The sequence below is a fragment of the Pseudomyrmex gracilis genome, unplaced genomic scaffold (genome assembly GCF_002006095.1).
Source record: "Pseudomyrmex gracilis isolate BER0280 unplaced genomic scaffold, ASM200609v1 scaffold_55, whole genome shotgun sequence".
Taxonomy (NCBI): domain Eukaryota; kingdom Metazoa; phylum Arthropoda; class Insecta; order Hymenoptera; family Formicidae; genus Pseudomyrmex; species Pseudomyrmex gracilis.
The window spans coordinates 292,825-310,882 of record NW_018020639.1 but is presented as its reverse complement, the minus strand read 5'-3'; the positions used below and the strand labels follow the sequence as shown (position 1 = coordinate 310,882).

The 18,058-nt window shown below is 43.9% G+C and overlaps 1 protein-coding gene across 2 annotated transcripts in view; it reads right to left on the bottom strand.

Annotated features, from left to right (window-relative positions):
• The window catches only part of LOC109853826 (teneurin-m), a 535,016-nt gene that overhangs the window by 440,377 nt on the left and 76,581 nt on the right, over positions 1 to 18,058 (bottom strand). The window contains exon 1 of one of the 2 annotated variants that reach the window (XM_020426317.1): positions 730 to 768. The exons of the other annotated variant lie outside the window; for it this stretch is intronic. The gene's annotated coding sequence lies outside the window, so the exon portion shown is untranslated. Of the gene's footprint in view, positions 1 to 729; positions 769 to 18,058 lie in introns of those variants that run through there. 2 annotated transcript variants of the gene reach the window in all.

The following is an 18,058-nucleotide window of genomic DNA, read 5'->3' as shown; positions in this document are numbered from 1 at the left end:
TTGCCAAACGTAACGACACCGCGCGTTTGCCCCGAACGATTGGCGATTATCGCAAGAATCAAGACATTTCCTTTGACTCTTCCTCGACATTTAAAACACACGTAACTCCGTCCGATCTACCTGTGATGTTCCACCGAGTCTCGCCGTTATATACGTCGCGCGAACTAATTACCGTGGAAATTCACATGAACGAGGAATGAAGTATTAAGGTCGACACAAAGGCCGCGTTGTTACATTAACCTTCTCGATTATAGATAAATGAACGATAATGCACTTCGCGCGCAATAAAAATGTCCCCGCAGGACCTGACATTTCAGCGAGCTATTAGAAGAAATAATTAATAGACGAATTTCACAGACGGCTTCATTAATTGGACGTAACGATGTTAAAAAAAAAAAAAAGAAAAAAAAAAAAAAGAAAAACTTATGCAAAACGATCGCTTATCTATATATAATGCTTTCTTTAAAGAAAATAGAAAAGCGGACTAATGACGAGAATCGGATAAGAACTGGACTGGAAACACACTAATCCGTCTTTCCTTCTTACAAAGTCTCTTTAACTAACTTTTCTCTCGGCATTAATTGCGGCCGGTGTCGCGGAGAATACGAAACGCGCGCGCGCGATCGCTTTGAGCAACGATAAGAATTTCCTTCGCGCGCGAGACCGCGCGAGGTTGTTCTTTAGCGGTATTATAATAAACTCTCTCGAAACGAAATTTTGCGGACTCACATTATCAGCCAAGCTTGCAATCGAATTCTCTCTGCGTCAGTCTCGAAAGGAATCTGATCTTACCTGAAACATAAAAAAAACCAAACATATTTCATTAAATAGTTTGTATATCATAGAAATGTAAATATTTTTTATTTGAGATATCAAAAGGTTTATATTAATTTTCATCAGTCTCTGATCCATATTTCTTTCGCTCTCGATTTATTAAATAGAATTTTATTGAAAAAGCGTATTTCTGTATTGAGGACACTTTGAAAACTGTGCACACAACTGTGTACGTACACTTTTTTTTTTTTTTTTGCTGTACTTAGAAGAGAGGCAATTCGGCGAACGCATAACAATCGCGCAAAGAAATGGCGCATTAAAGGGTGGATGGAATGTCGGAAGAAGAATTCTCTTGGTGAGCAATGGCAAGCGCTGATAGCGCGGACAGCGTGATCAGTCTTCCATTATGCTCGCGTGAACGAGCCTTTATTATCTAAGGCTTTGCTAGCCGAGAGAGAGAGAGAGAGAGAAAGAGAGAGAGAGAGAGAGAGAGAGAGAAGTGCGAATAGGGTCATTCTTCGATTGCTACTGCTTCCAATATTTTCCATGACGGTCCTTGAAGAAAAGTGATCTCAAAGACCATCCTTACAAATCAACTTCTTTGTTCGGCGAACGACTTATCAGTGACGATGGACAAGGTAGCGAGAAACTATTTTTTCTCTTTCTCTTCCCCCTCGCGCGTTTCCCCCCGCGAACAAGAGAGGCTCGGAAAAGAGCGTGAGCGTAACATAAAAGAGCGTTCTGTAACAAATTACGTGATTTGTCCTTACGCAATTTGTCAGGGAGAAGAAACGAAAAATTATTCTTCTCTCTCGATTTTTCTCTCTCTTTCTCGGCTCTTTATATAAATTCTGTTTCTTTCGACCTTTTCTCCGTGGTATAATTGCCATGAAATATTTGATTATGGTATTGCATTACAAGAGTAAAATACTCGAGGAGAAAAATCTGATGAAGCTGAACTAATTAGCAAAGTTTTCCAATTCGCGAGACGGCGCGATTAACCTTTCGAAATAACATAAATCTGCAATTGATCTTCGCGAGAGATCTTCGTACAGTTCTATTATGATAGAAGACGTCCGGAGTTTCACAAGTTATACAAGTCGCTCTCGCGCGGCCGCCCGGGTCGTGAGGTTCCGCATTAGGATCGGTGTGGGATTATCGGTAGTGGATCAGCAACTAACCGTAAGAATTAAGAACCCTCCTCCCTCCTTCTCTTTCTTCTTTAACCCCTCACTCTCTTTCGTTGAATCGAATTCGTTCTCGAGTTTCCGAGGTGGTGCGATAAGACGAGACGGTTTTACACAACGGCGAAGAAGAAGAAGAAGAAGAAGAAGAAGAAGAAGAAGAAGAAGAAGAGGAAGAAGAGGAATAAGAAAGTCGGCGGCCGCGTCTTCGTGGCTAATGCGAAGCGTGGCCGCGCGCGTGCTAGCGCGATTGTCTACCTTAACAGAAGTCGTGCGAGAGATTAAGCTAACCCTGATAAGAAGGACCAAGTGACAGTGGTGGTGGGACCAGAAGAACCAGCGACGACCAAAGAAAGAGGAGTACAGAAGAACGAACTCTAAGAAGAGAAAGAGGAAGTATAGAGAAAGGGGGAAGGAGAAGGAGAAACCTTGCCTACGGGTCTGAAATCCGGAATAAGAAGTTCCGGACTGTTCGAGGCTGCGGGCTGTTGGTAGGTGATAGCGAGGGGGTGACGAAGAAGATGAGGAAAGGGGAGGAAAAAGATTCGAGAGAGAATGAGAGAGAAGACCAAGAGATAAATCGAGAACCCGGGGCGACCAGATAAAAGTCACTAACAAGTAACAAAGGTTTCGTCGGTGGGTTGAGAAGCAACGGAAAAAAAAAAGAGAAAGTGCGAGGGAGGGAGAAGAGAGAAAGCGAGGTGGAGGAAAGAGAGCGAGAGAAAGGAGGTGTGCTCCATATTGGTTCCATCGTCTTTCTTCATCCGTTGGTCCTCAGAGACTTTTGTTCTCTCGGACTCGGGAAAAGTCCCAGTCTTTTGCAGGAACCAACATCTGCCAATTTTGAAGCGCGGACTGCAATTATTTCTCGCCACATCCTATCACATTCACCCCATCAGCCACACGGGAGCTCCCAACATTGTTTCATTGATCATTAATTTTTCCTAATTTTTATCACTGATGAAGGAATCTATGTTCTCTTTTGTTTTTTATTACATAACTGAAAACACAACATTTGTTTTATTCAATTAAAATTATTTTCATTTATAAAATAAAAATTATAATTCTCTCAAAGCAGAAATCATTACGTTCTTCGAATGTTCGAAAACAATTGTCTCATCTCTAAATTCGCGCTTTGTGTTTATAGCTAATGGTCAAGCGGAAGTTAAATAAAAAAATAAAAAAAAAAAAAATAAAGTTTGCGAAGAAAGAGAGAGAAAGAGAGAATCATTTGTTATGCGTGACTGGCGTCCAACTGAACTAAAATTGTGGTGGAAACAAGGGCCGTTCAAGCTGGCGGACGGAAAAGGGTGGGGAAAGTAAGTATAAACTTCGAAAGAAACTCCCCTGCGCGCGCGCTCGCGCGCGGGGAATAAAAAGGACGCGGAGTTTTACTTATCGCGCCTCCAACGAAATCGCGAAACTTGTACCCGCGAACTCGGTGACAAAACGCCGCGCAGTTCTCTCTCCCGTATAATATCTTCCGCTTCCTTTTCTTGTTAGAGATACGTGTCGCCTCAAATATATAATTTACTTTAGTTTTGAAACATATATATCTTGCGCGCGCACGTGCTCCACGGCGGAGTTTACGAATCCGCGACGGAGTCTTCTTCCTTCGGGGTTTGCCGCATTTGCACGAAAAACATTTCGGGATACAACAAAAGTTTCAATCGCGGTCCGTAAACATTATACCGTATTGGAAGTCGCAAATGTAAGAAATTCTGATGCACACCTTTCGCTCTATAAAAGAGAGCCGCGGGGAGTTTTCTTTTTGCGAAAGAAGAAAAAAAAAATTTCGAACGTAAGTGAATATCACGCTCGCTATAATTCTTCCGCAAGTTTTGCATAAAAATGATATAAAGGGCTATTCGCTTCATTATCTGGGAGGTCGTAAAGATATATACGATGAGAGAGGAAGGGAAATTCTGTTCTGTCGCGCGGTCAACGTCGTAACTCTCTCGTCCTTTTGGTCCGAAGGTTAAAAACGAGCTCTGAAAGCTCGATGGAGCGACGGCGTTATAAGGGCGATATCAACTTATCTATAACCTGAAGGTAAAGCGGCTGCCCCTTCTCTCTCTCCCGCCTCTCTCTCTCTCTCTCTCTCTCTCTCTCTGATCTCCCATCGACTCCCGCAGAGCCGAGCTTCACCTTCTCATCTCGCCCACGCCCGATACCCGACCTTGATTGAAAAGCAGATGACGCGGAATAAGGAGTTTTCTGGAGGTCCAAGGAAAATGTCTTCTACCCCCGGAGGCTCTCCAATTTCTCAGAAACGCGGAATTTATTTCATTCCCCAAGGTCTGATGTAGAATGAGAGAGAGAGAGAGAGAGAAAGGTGAAAAGGAGGGAAAAGGGAAAAGGATAGGAAACGGAAGAAGCCAGAAACGAGCCTAGACGATAACCCCCTTCGTGCGCGCGAGAGACGTATCCTCCGACCGGCGCGTATATCTGTATACGTACATCTATATTTCCGGAGATATGTGTGACGTAAAATAGATATATATATATAACGCAGATTTCGCCTCATTTTAGGCAAATACGCGACTGCGAATTGCGAACACGCGCGCGCGCACACACACACAAGTGCGCTCTTTGAACTTCCAATATTTCATATATACATCAAACTCTATTGCGATGCGAGAGAGACAACATCAAAGTGTATTAATATTAATACACTGAAGAAACATTCTTTTTGACATGTTGCAACGCGCATGTAAATACACTAATCCCCCGATAAACCGCTTTTATAAACTCCGCTCTTAACGTAGCGCGCGTATATATTCATTCGCTCTGAATGACGCATATGTGTTACGCGATATATTTCATACATCACTGCGGTATCGCATTTAAGACGCGGTACATATAAAACTTAAAAAAAAAAAAAAAAAAAAAAAAAACGTGTGTGCAAAGGGAGCTATCAATTCCGATAAATTTAACGATTCTCGCAGGAAGTACATGGCTCGTACGCCGCGCGGAAGAATGAAAAGATGGAAGCCGGAATGTAACGCGGCGAGGTCTTCTGGGATTAAATCGATGCTTTACGGTTGCACCGAGGCGCCGGGAAAAGCGACGGGGAGAATGTTAGTTGCAAATCAAGATTAACGCGTTGTTCGTGTTATGCGTATATGTGAGGTAACTTGGTAACGTTCTTGAGCGCGTTAGAGAAGCGCAAAGTGTTCCGGTCACGTAGATTCTTCGCGAAGAAGCCACACTCGGTTCTACCGCTTTTTTTTTTTTTTTTTTTTTGAAATTACAACGCGCGAACTGCGGTAGAAGAGAAGTTCTTTGACGAGACAAAGCAAGCGTGAAATAAGAATAATTCCTTTGACCAAGTTGTGTATTTTTATTTACAACGCGGATTCGCCAAGATTGCGTTGTAAATAAAATATGTGAAACGTGAAGAACTCAACGATGCGTCCTGTACCTATTTACCATTTTTGCGACTTGATAAATTTTACAAAAATAAAAAACTACGGCGAATATTCTGAAAAATAAATAATAATAATAATTTTACTTTCGACTGTAGCTCGTGTATTATAAAATATTAATTAATATTTATTATCGTACTGATAATAAATATTTGATTTAAGAAGTTTAACAGATCGTGATAATAAATAATTTTCGACTTGTTTGATTAAAACAGAACGAGCGCATACAGATGCGATCTTATACGCACACATGTTTCTACATATTATATCAGTATAAGCGCTATATATATATATATATATATATATATATATATATATATCATAGACACTTGCTCGATTACGTATGCCGAGGTTCTTACATACCACGTCGCGACTCTAAACCGTAAAGAAGAAAGTAGAGTAGCTGGTGCGCTTTTGGGGTCCCTGTAGAAACGTGCGGGCACGAAGTAGGTCGCCAATGGTTGAAGACAGCACGGGACTACGCCGACGGAATTACAGTGGTGGGTCGCGTTTCACCTTAAAGGACCACCCTTTCACGAGAATAAACTGGGTGTTGTAAAACCTCGGGGAACGCCGTGAGGTGGTTAAGAATCCACCACGAGAGAGAGACGAGCGATACGCGGGGAGGTTACGACCTCACTGGTTCAAACGTTGACGTAGAGAGGAGCGATGCGGGATAGCGCGCGGCGTAAATGTGGCCCACGTTGGAAGTCGAGACACGCGGTGAACAATCCAGTGTTGATAACCGCACCGCGGTGTGGCGGCATGTTAATGCCTCGCCAAACAATCCCCGTTCCGTCGTCGTTCGCTTTCAGATCGCAGGCCCCGCCTGTCGTCGTTTCCTGTATCGGTCGACCGTCTCGCGAACACGAAGCCATTGAAAAAAAAACATTTGAGACCGATCCGAGAACTTGAACTAAACCAACCAACGTGCGATTTTTTTTTTTCCACGATAATTTGACGACAACTGTTTCTGACAATCTCTCGGATATAAAGTTTTTGATTTTGATTTTGAATGACATATAAAACACAACAACGATCAATAACAATAACTAGTCTGAACCGTTAAAAAAAAAAAAAAAAATGTCCAGACACTCTCAATTAAACGTTCAGATGACGAAAACAAAAATTACTGTTTTCGATAAAAATGTAATCTATAATAGACGTTTTCGCGAACGGATCGGATCGCACGAGAGCGAAGCGCTTTTTTAAATCGCGCGTAACAAAATTTGTCGTTCTTCACAGATCTGCTGACCGGAAAACTCGCCGTCAAGGACATATAGCTCGTCGGCGAGCTTTACGAGCCGTGCCGCCGCCGCCGCCGCCGCCGCCATCCATCCCACAAGATTCTTCACGGCAAAGAGCATCGTTCGAAGACGGAGGTTCATCGTTGCGCGCTCGTGCGGAGGACGCGTCGTTACTCTTCATCTGCGAAATGACCTTTAATAGCGATGATGATGAAATATCGCCGTGAAATTTCTTCGGCGCGAGGGTACACGAAGGGGGTGGGCCCCGGCGCGCGCTGCTATTATTTCGTCGGACGCTTGACAAACGATTACGCGGGCGCCACTTTCGCGAAAACTAAGAAAACACTCTCGCTAAATCATAAGGAGCCATTACCGGAGGCGCGCGGACGTCGCATATAATACACGGGGCATTTGGACGACGAGGGTGTTTGCGCGACTCTCTTTCTTTCTCTCTTGCGTTTTTCGCGTAGACCACATCCCCCGTCTCGCGCGATTTGTCAAGCAACCGAGGAAGATTCCCTCGGTGTTTATCTTTCTCCTAATGTTCCTCGTTTCTTTTCGCGCGCTTCGAACGCTTTCGCTCGATGAATTTTGCAAGAGGGTGCGCACCTACATCGTCTCTCTCTTTCAATCCCAGAAATATGAGAATTTACAAGACACCCCAGACGTTCCCCTCCCTGTCTAATGATTTCCACCGCAGACAGATCTGTGCGTACTTTTCGCGGGCCGCACTTTGTTTCGCCCGAAGATTTACGATGTTTCTTGAAAACAATTCTTTCTTGTTGTTTTATCAACGCGCGATGATGAAACGCGTTCGATTAGTTTGTACAAACGATCGCGCGCCAACGCTGTGCCCCCACACGCAGATTAGAAAGCTGAGATTTCGCGAGCGAGCGCAATGAAAAGGAGTTGCCCGTGTACGGGTTTTCGGTGCCCAGGTTAGGGTTAGGTTATACGGGTTTAACACGATCTACCGATAATGACGGGGTCGTGGCCCCGTACCCACTCGGTTAGCTCGATGCTCGCGCGTAGTCACGCAACGCCAACGTGTCACGCAAGTATATAGCGTCGGCCAAGGTATATAGCGTGCGCGCAATCCTCTCCTTCCGTCCGCCTCCTTCGTTCGTATCCCACGACACGGCACGACGTGCCAACGACGCGCGGCCCAACGCCAATTGTCACGGCATCGGAGAACGTCCTTAATTGCTGTCTTCAGAACGAGGGGACCCCTTCTCATTACGAAGCGCGTATTTCCCCTGTCGTGCGTGTGAACGCGACGGTGATAAAAAAATCCAGGTCTTCCGTGGCGTTTTGTCGCGCCGGAGATCGCTCGCGCAGATAATCGCGTCGCCCACATTTTCACTCGGCCATGACCATTCCTCACGCCACAACGCTGCCCGTTACGGCATAAACGCGCCTCAGAAGTTTTTGCAGATATAATTTTCCCAATCCGCTTGATAACTTTTTGCATTGCCTTTTGCGTAATTCGCCATTAACGAGTAGTGTACATCAAGAGATATTCGACCGTGGTCGTTGAGCACGTACTACATACATTTTCGTTTGAGTACGTTGGCAAGCGTCATTACGCGACTTGGGCGGATCAAATACGCGTTCTCTCTCGTTAAGAGTTCCGGTTAACTTCCTCCAGCATTTCTCCGGGAATGTGTTTTGCGTGACAGATTTGTATATAAGACGTGAATTGAAATTAAAAACAAAAACACCGGGAAATAATCAAAATTAATTTAATGAAAATTGACGTGTGAGTTGATCGCGTGTTTGCGATTCTTCGGATTAACCAACAACGGGGGGATATCGTGCCGTCTCCCGATGCTCGGCTTGCCCCGTAACCGGATGACTGCGTCACAGATCTCTGACACTGACACTCTGACTGCTCCCATCGGGAGAGCAAATCCTACTTCGCGCAGACCTACTACTCCGTGTAGTCGGCTAGAATTGCTTCCCTACTTAGCCCTCCCGGTGTATTGGCAAAACAAACACACAGGCCAAGACGTGTTTAACGCTCGAGTTAGTCCGCCGACGTGTGATTTGGCCTTCCGGAGTGAACCGGAGTGTGCATGAGATAGCGACATTTGCAATGTGGGAAACCGAATCGATTCGGTTGAACCTGATTGTCAGACTCGCGTCAATAATTCATTCGCGTTCACAATTTTGCAGTTGGCGGTTCTTCTCTCGTCGACGTAATGTAATAATAAATGACAAATTGTGTGCGTAATCGCACAAAGTGACAAGGGATTGAGATAAAACTAATTGGATTAGAATCTCCAAGATGGAACATCGTTACAATTCTCGCGAAAGAGAGATTTCAAGAGACGCGCAATCCACGTGCGGCAGATCAAAGAAATAATTCAAAGTAGCTGTTCGGTCGGTCTTCTCCGCGATGACGTTTCCTCTTTCTTCGGCAACAAAAGCGAGAAAGTGAAACGTGTGGGACGAGGAGAAACGCAGATAAAACACCGCGACAACCGCCGCGACAGTAACGGCCGCCCCGACTGGATGGTAAAACAAAGATCACTTTGCGATAGCGAACATGTGCCTTTGCACGAAATGAGCTAGTAAAAACGTCGTAAAAGCGATCGTGAAGTTACACTGGAGGACGCCGGAGGAGGAGCCGCAAGCTCGTCCTGCTGCCGATCCTGACTGCGTGCGCGCGTTTCTTCTGATGTTTCAAACGTTTTTTTTTTTTTTTTTTCTGTTGCCGCGGACAAAATTTACGCGTGCGATATGCGCGAGAGCCTCGCCGGAGATATACCGGTTCTTCCGGACAGGAATATCGTGTTGATCGGCGAACAGTCTCGCGGAACGGGTAACTTTCGATTTTAGCTCTCGAGACAACATACGCTTAAAAATTGAATCAACCTTCAAGTTTTTATTTAAATCTTCAATCGCGCCCGAGCACTTTGTAATCAGATTTCGGTCTCGGATGGAATAGCCATGACTCTTCAAACTTCTCGAACTTGTAATCCCATCAATAATTTAACCAGATGAAATCTCATCCCTCTCTCGCGCGAGAGATGCACTTTCATCTGATACATTTTATAGATCCAAAGTGTTATGAACTTAAATCGTAATAACGTAAGGGATAAAAGAGATAAAAGTTTGAAAGAGCAGGGAAAAGAGAGAGAGAGAGAGAGAGAGAGAGAGGAGGTATCGCGAAATTTATGAGCCGTCGCTCCGCAGGTCACTCCGGGCGATATTTCGTATTCCCGGCATGCTTTTAACGAACTTCCTTCTCCTTATAAGCGCGTCGTTAATAGACCCAGCAGCTACTAAAAGCGACCCATGAATACGAATCTTCAGATAGAGACAGAGGACCCCGGGAATAGGACAACATGTTTTACGAGCTAAAATACATTACGCCCCGGGGATGATAGACGTAAAAGAGGCACTTCGCGGCGAAAAACCAAAAATATATGCTGAAGTATATTTCATCCCGGACTAAATCCAGAAGAATGGCGTATGTCGTTGCGCGCAAAGATGTGAAAGAAAAAGAAAAAAAAAAAGAAAAACCTACGAGAGGATCTTCGCGTACCGCTAAAGTGCCGCGCTCGTAAACCACAAGGGAAAGGCGCTATTACACGTGACAAGCGCAAACACATTCCCGGTTACATTGTAAACTGAATAACTTCCGCGTTTGCAGAGCGATATAAAAGTTTGACGTAACTAAATTCACGGTCGAAAGTAGGAATTTTAATGTTTTATTATTATTATTATTTTTTTTTTTTCAATGTGCAAGATAAAAGTTTTTATTGTCTTATCAAATGAATTAGTTTTTTTTTTTTTTTTTTATTGAAAGACTTGTAAATATACACGTGCCGTGTGTGCGGGATATTTTTTCAGTTTTATTTTTACGAATGATCGTCGAAAAACGATGCAAAAATAGCCGCTTTTACCGTCAAATATTTTGGTGAAAACGTATTTTACCGTCGGATGTACTCGACTAATAGTCGGTCCGTAAGGTCCTATTATCCTTTTACGATTATTTCATCGAACAATAGGAGTGTTCCATTGTCGAGGCATCGTTCGCCAAATTGCGAACGGATACGGGAATGGCACGGTTTTGTCACCATTGAAGACATCGGATCCTCCCCCTTGCGACATGTCCGAATGTTCGTCGACGTGTATCATCGATTTCCGGCATTCTTTCTTTTTTGTAGACACGCACACGTCTTCCGTCCGGGGTGTGTTTTACGCGGGTGAAAAAAAAAGGACACGCGAAAACATAATAACTTTTCTAACGTAACGTTCTTCAACGTAAGAATATTTATCTTTTAATTGTGTCCTTAGAAACAATTTCACGTAAACGCGTTCTTTATTTCTTTATAAAACGGAGACAATATTTGTCTCATCGTCGTCAATTTTCCAATACCGCAATGTTATCGGTACAAAGCTTTTGTATCGATCTTGTCAATGCGCGCGACAATTGCGCGATTCGAGAGAAACGCTAATAGATCAATTAGCCGTTCCGTGATGGGATAATCAATATCGACGTGATAATGTCGCCAATATGTGGTATGAGTCACGCGTTTCTCGAGCGACGACTTCGAACTGTCGAGGCGTGACTCGTCTGCGATTCTGGTTAGCTTACGGAATCGTCGCGTAAGACAGGATGTCACGAGCCAATTCGATGGCTCGTCACGTACTTCTGTGGTCGCAACGAGACGACTCAGCGATCCCAGCGCGCATCACGTTCCGTATTTATAAACGGACACCCGTGCAACACGCGTGTGTACATTCTCGAGACGACGCATACCAACTTCGATCATCGTTTCGTTCCTCTCGAACCTTTCCTCTTTCGAAACTACCGGCCTTGTGTGACATCGATAATTGAAATTCACCGATCGAACGCGCTCGAATATGACAAATCGACGATATCGTGATATCGTCACGTTACCGATTTCGTTTCGGATTTTTTTTTTAAAGAGCTGATATATAAAAATAACGCACAGAATCGCATTCGCGCAAATGTACTTTTTTTTTTTTTTTACTCACGCGACCCGCTTCAGAAACTACTTGTGAGCGAAAATTACGGTCAAACTGCAAAACTTGTGCGAAGTCGACCGAAACGTTTGTTGCGACGTATTCTCGCGCAAAAGTTGCGGGAGACACCTCGCGAACTCACTCGAAAAACTCGGTCACGTATGATCAAACACTTCCCTCGCTTCTCTTTGTTTGCGTCAAAGATATCAAGAAGCACTGAATCCGTAGACAAGCGAGCACTGAGGGAAGAGCCCGAGCGAGAGTACGTGCGCGCGCGCGCGCACACAAGAGAATCGTTTGATTCGCTTCAGCCGTGGAAAAAAAAAGTTTGGCTTAATGGCGTCATCTTAACTCTCGAGCGACAAATGTGAAAGGTGCTCGAGATGGCAATATAAAACAGAAGTACAGTAGGGAGATTCGTATGCGCCAAAGAGCGTAAGATAGATCCCGGGACCGAAAGGGACGGAAGGAGGAAAATAGAAAGAGAGAGAGAGAAGGAGAGAGAGGGAGAAGGAAGAAGATGGAAAAGGTCAAGAGCTACTTTAGGCGTGCATGTTCAGTATAATGGCGTTCTTTTGACAAAAAACAGTTCGATGGAACAGAGGCCTGCGTGTGTAAGGTTCTCGAGGGGTGTCGATCTATACATGTGTGTGCTTTCTCGCGAGTCGCCCTGCAGCTACGATAAAGCTTTATTATTAGTCGTTATCTCACGGTCGAGAGCGGCAAGAACGGGGGAAGAGTGTGTGCGAGAGATCACGATACGTCGTTAGCGCAACGTTCTGTGATCTACATAACTCGCACTCACACGTCTTCGGGGATCTAGCGCCCGATGTGAGTTCGTTTCATCGAGGACACTTTTGTTACTCTCCTCCTCCCGTTGTTGCGTAAAAACTTCATATTCAGTGACAAATAAAAATTTACGAAAGAATTACGAATTCTCTTCTTTGTAACTCCCGTCACGTGTTTCTCGATTCACAATTGAGAATCGCAATTATTTCACTTCTCTTGAAGATGTTCCCTACATTTCTCTCTCGGCACGATGAAACTTCCGACGCTCGAAAAACAATATATGCAGGTGCGCACTGCGGTACATAATACGCGGTACTCTCAAGTAATCAACCGGCGAAACTTCCTGTGCAACGCGCATTTGCTCTCTCTCTCTTTTTTTTTTTTATACGCGACAGCCTCTTCGACGTAGAGAGTCGGTCCAATATATCTGCGTATAAATATACATACATTCATCCGCGGATTAATGAATATTGATGTACTCGCGCGCGTACGCAAAAACTAAAAATAACCGCGGCCAGGGATATGCGCGCCAGCGCTAAAGAATCGCCACGTGCGCGACACGCACACGGCAATGCGATTGGCAAGAGAGAGGAGTACATACGTACACATTCCGTGCCTCTTCCCATCCCGTGCGCGCGCGCGCGTGTGCGTGTGTGTGTACCTACCCCACACTCCCGAAGTGTGTGTACGTACACTTTTATCTCGGTGGAGCGCGGTGTGTGCACCCGCCGCGCGGAGCTTCACGCTTTTTTACGCCGCCGTTGCAACCTTTAAAATTGCACGTTGCGCGACACGGAAAGCGCAGATTTATTTTCTGCCACCGCGCCGAGATTCCGGACGAGACTCCTTCGCCGAGTTATATACCACGTCGCTACGCTACCGCGCGCCTCGCGCCATGCAAACGCCCGCAGTTTCCTCGGGTCTCTCTCGCGGCCTCGGTTAAACCATACTACGCCTTCTCCCCCTCTCTACCCTTCCTTCCCCGATAAAAACTCAACGATGCTGGAAAACAGATAATATTTCCCGGACGAACTGGTTACAGCACAGTGTGAATATTGTTTCTCGACCGAGATTTTACCACCGTTGCGTTATCCGTCCCGGAGAACGTCGCGGAGAATGTTTTTGCATCCGGCTCGGAACGCATTCGATGCATTCGCAATGCTTAACATAGAGAAACGTCAGCTGTATAAATAAACGAAATAAAAATAGCACGCAAGCGCGTTTTGCATCGAGCGATGCCCCGTCCGCGAATAAAAAATTAATTCCAAATTCCAATTGGGATAATTCAACAAGCTAACGTGCGCATTGCAGCGATCTCGTTTTCTTTCTCCGTTTTCATTTTTATCAACTTGACATTTTGTCGCACGTTAAATTTTCACTTTTGTGACGCCGCATTGTGTTCGTCGTTGCACGCAGAAGGAAATATCGATGCGTGCGGTCGGCTCTTTGCGAACGAAACATGTCGTCGTGACATCACGTGACATCCGGCGACAGAAACCGGCGAGAAACCTCACCCACCTCCATTATCATGTGCGTAACGTTTCGAGGAGAGCAGGAAACATCTTTCTCTGTGCGTATACAATCGCCTTATCCCGCGCGTCTTATATTCCAACGGGTATCTTACCTATCTATCCGTTGAATAAGGGAGCCATTACGCGACCCCGGAGGTGGTTGGGGCTCCCCTTCTATTCCCTCCGCTTTACAGTTTCTCTCTCGTCGAGCGTGGTCGTTTTCTCGCGGAAGTGGTTTTCGAGCGAACGCGGCTGTTTTTTTATTTTGTTTTTTTTTTTTTTTTTTTTTTCACGAAAGCGACGCGCATACCACACGCTCGCCCGCACACGCGCTGTCATCGCATCCATTACAGCGGCCACCGCGAACGCGCGGCATATTAATTCGACTTATGGTTCGGAAGGTCCGAGGATGATTCATGAATAGGCGCGCGTTCCACACAGAGTCCCCGGTTGACTCACGGGGAAAGAGTACGTGTAAATTACAGGTGTTCCTAGAAACTTCGTATTGCAAATGGATTTTCAGATACGTGTCACGCATGGCGATTTATTATAATATCGGAGAGATCCGAAGTGAGCGAGGGAGGAGGAAAAAAAAATTGTAAATTAGTTCGCAAAGTTTTTAAATTATTCTCGTAAACGCAGTATTGAATGTATTCTGGGTTGGTTTGTAAGATCACGTGTTTGACCTACATTTTGTCGACAGGTTTTTGATCGAAGATCAATAATAAGAAGAAGTCTGATGCAAACAATTACAAAGCGTCATAAAATTTATTTTTTTTTTCTCTCTCTCTCTCTCTCAATATTAAAATGTGTATCGCACGGACGTCGTATTAACAACATTTTGCTTATTTCCTGCGTGTCAACCCTATCCAGGGCACGTGTATTTTCATAAAAGCGCTGTCAGTCATCATTTAGCCTGACATGGCAACCAATATCACGACTCTATTGTAGTCTCGTTTAAGCAATTGTTTATTAACTTATTCCGTGCATTACGTTATAATCCGGGTCATCCCTCTTTTCCACGCATTCACTCCCGTCGAGTCGCGCTTCTTCCTTGGGAGGCGGTATATATTTAATGAAATAAAGACGCCTGTGTGAACCGGATCAACGTCAATTATCAGCGTTTACGACGTTGCGCTTTCTACGAATTCGTTACGAGAAAGATTTAAAAGAATCAAGTGATCGCCCGGCTGTCAAACGGAAAACGGATCTAATTTATATAGAAATCAACATATATCTCTTGTAGCGTTTGTGTGTTGCGCGTCTGTGTGTAAAATTACAAATAGATTTAATTAATCGGAACAGATAGAACGGCGTCACCGTTGACCTACTGTTTTCATATTTTACGCAAACACGTAACAGAAATTTACGATCGTAATAATTATTTATTCAATTGCGCATTGATAAATATTCACAATATGATTTGCGCCGAGCGCATCAATTTAGATTAGTCGAGACATTTTTATTAGCATCTGATAATTAATTAATAGTGCGTATGTATGTTTCTCATATCGCATTTATAAATATAAATAAAATGTACGTACGTTTTAATTATCAAACGGTACTTGTCTATGTGACGCGCGATGCTATATCGAAATTTTGTAAAAAGATGAGAACATTTTGCGACACACAATATGCAAAAATAAGAAGGATAAGAGATCGCTTCGGCGTACTTTTAAAATTTATATTGTCCATTGTCCGCGCTCTTTATTCGCCAGTGACGAAAGGACTGTTCTCCGTGTAATTGAAAAGTGATTAACGACCGATTGTTTTTCCGACAAGTCGACAAGCATGTCATCCGCCATCGCTCGATCTGTCAATCTGATTACAATGTAACTGTCGATCAACCGATTTACCTCATTAACCTTATCCCAACGGTCAATGCACGTGCAATGCGGGCGGTATGATAATCGAAGGACCTGACCTGCCCTCATAATGGCATATTACAGAACCGAGAGCATTTGCAGGAAAAGATTTCTAGCCAATTATCGGACATTATCCGAGTATTCCAAAAGCTGCGCTCAAATTATTGACCGATTAAATAAGCAGACGGAAAAGAAAAACAAATGAAACACTTGTATTCGTTGAGTAAAAAAAACAAAAATAATAATAATTGCCATTGTTTCGCGTAAGTTCTGCAAGAGTATTTCACATTTTATAACTATAACATTAAGAATAATGTGTGTGTAACCAAAAAATTTCTCTCTCGTTTATAAATATCTTTTTTCCGTTTATAAAAATGTTATAAAGATTTTTATTTTGTTCTTGTGGTTTTCCCCGACGGATCGAATAATTTGTCTTTTTACCAACGGCAAAAAACTGAAATGTATTGAAACTAGCTATACAATATCAAATAATCAATGCAAACACATATCCGAAAAAAATAATAATGGAGTACATCTGCGCTGCATATTGAACTTACTTCAATAGTTTATTGATTCGTTGACGAGTAATCGAGCACGCTGTCTACTCTCAATATATGCCGAGCGACAGGATGCATATAAATAATGGTAACGTTGTGTACGTGTGCGCGAAAGTATTGTTTCGCCCGAAAAAAAAAAAAAAAACCACGATAAAAGAATGTATTATTTTGTTGATTGCACTCGCACGTTACAATGGACGCACTAAAAATCACTATCTTTTAAAATATCGAAGTGTGTTTTGGTTCGACATTAATTTTATTTAAATATTTTAGTAAACATTTGGTTAACTATCCAATACACAAACAATATTAAAAGCATTTGTTTGCACAATGTCTAGTTTTTCAATACGTAATCTGTGCGTATCTCTCGTTTCAGAATCCATTTAGCTGTAATGGATGCATTAATTCCGGTGACAACTATACGGGCGGGAGGAGGAGGAGGAGGAGGAGGAAGAGGAGAAGGAGGAGGATGACGAAGTCAATCAACTGCTAATTAGTAGCCGGTGGATGGACATAACCTTATCGGTTTGCCGAAATGCTCGCGATGCGCGGGGAGCCCCCTTCGTACGGGATGCAGATAGGAGCCACGTGGCGCACGTGCCGGCAATTAATAATCGATTCAAACAGGAAGTACCGTCGATTGGACACGTCCGAGCATGACAGCTTACTTCGCTCTTTATCGGATAATCTACGTCAACTACTTTACGGGAACTTCCGCGCTATCCGGCGATCCCTATGTAAATTGAATCTGCGACGCAAACTTTGTCCGCACCAGATCGCATCATCTACACCGTATCGCGATATTAAGACTATACGAGAAACTTCGAGACATAACGCGACTATACAAACAAACAATAATACGAAGAAAAATATTTCGTTACAGGTCGGTTGGGTTTTGGGACTTGCGGGCGCGAATACGGCGAATAGTTTTGCGATTTTCCGAAAATTGCGTTTAAACAATTCGGTGTTAAAACCTCGAACATTTTTTTGAAAACCTCGTAAATCTCGAAGACGAAAGAGAGCATTATATATATATATATATATATGTACTTTTCGTCGTAAAAATGTATAAGACAAAGTAAAAATGCGCGTGAGAATCCGGAAGACGAATGGTTATGCGCCAACGTATCATCATGTATCATTTATGTAAACTCGTGATTCTTTTCTCACTTCTCTTTTTGCTGAAGAGATATTATAATTTCCAAGAAACCCTCCGGATAGTTTTTTTCTTTTTTTTTTTTCGCGAAGACGCAAACTTCGAAGATCACAGACTTCTTGCGAGGAAGTCAGCGTTCGTCAGCCGCTCATGATTCTTGCACGAGTGCCGCGGCGATATATAGAAGGTGTTTTGACGCCGCGCGACGTCTCGGAATGCATTCCTAAAGTAAAGTAACGATGATTTACGTCTCGTCGTGAAGACGAATCTCCCGGTCTCGGTACATACACACACACACACCTACCCACACACACACATGTCTAGAAAATGAGCGCCCGACAGATATGTCCCGCAATAAACGTCTCGCGTTAAACGCCCAAGCCCCCACGGTCGTTGCTTCCGCCGTCGTCGTCGTCGTCGTCGTCGGCATGAATTATCCGCGGATCGCGTTGCAGGAGCAAAAGCGCAAAGTCGCGGCGCAGCTACCAAGCGCCGTGCGTCGCCCATTACCGCGCTGCCATTAAAGCGTTGTTTACGAGCGACGATCAA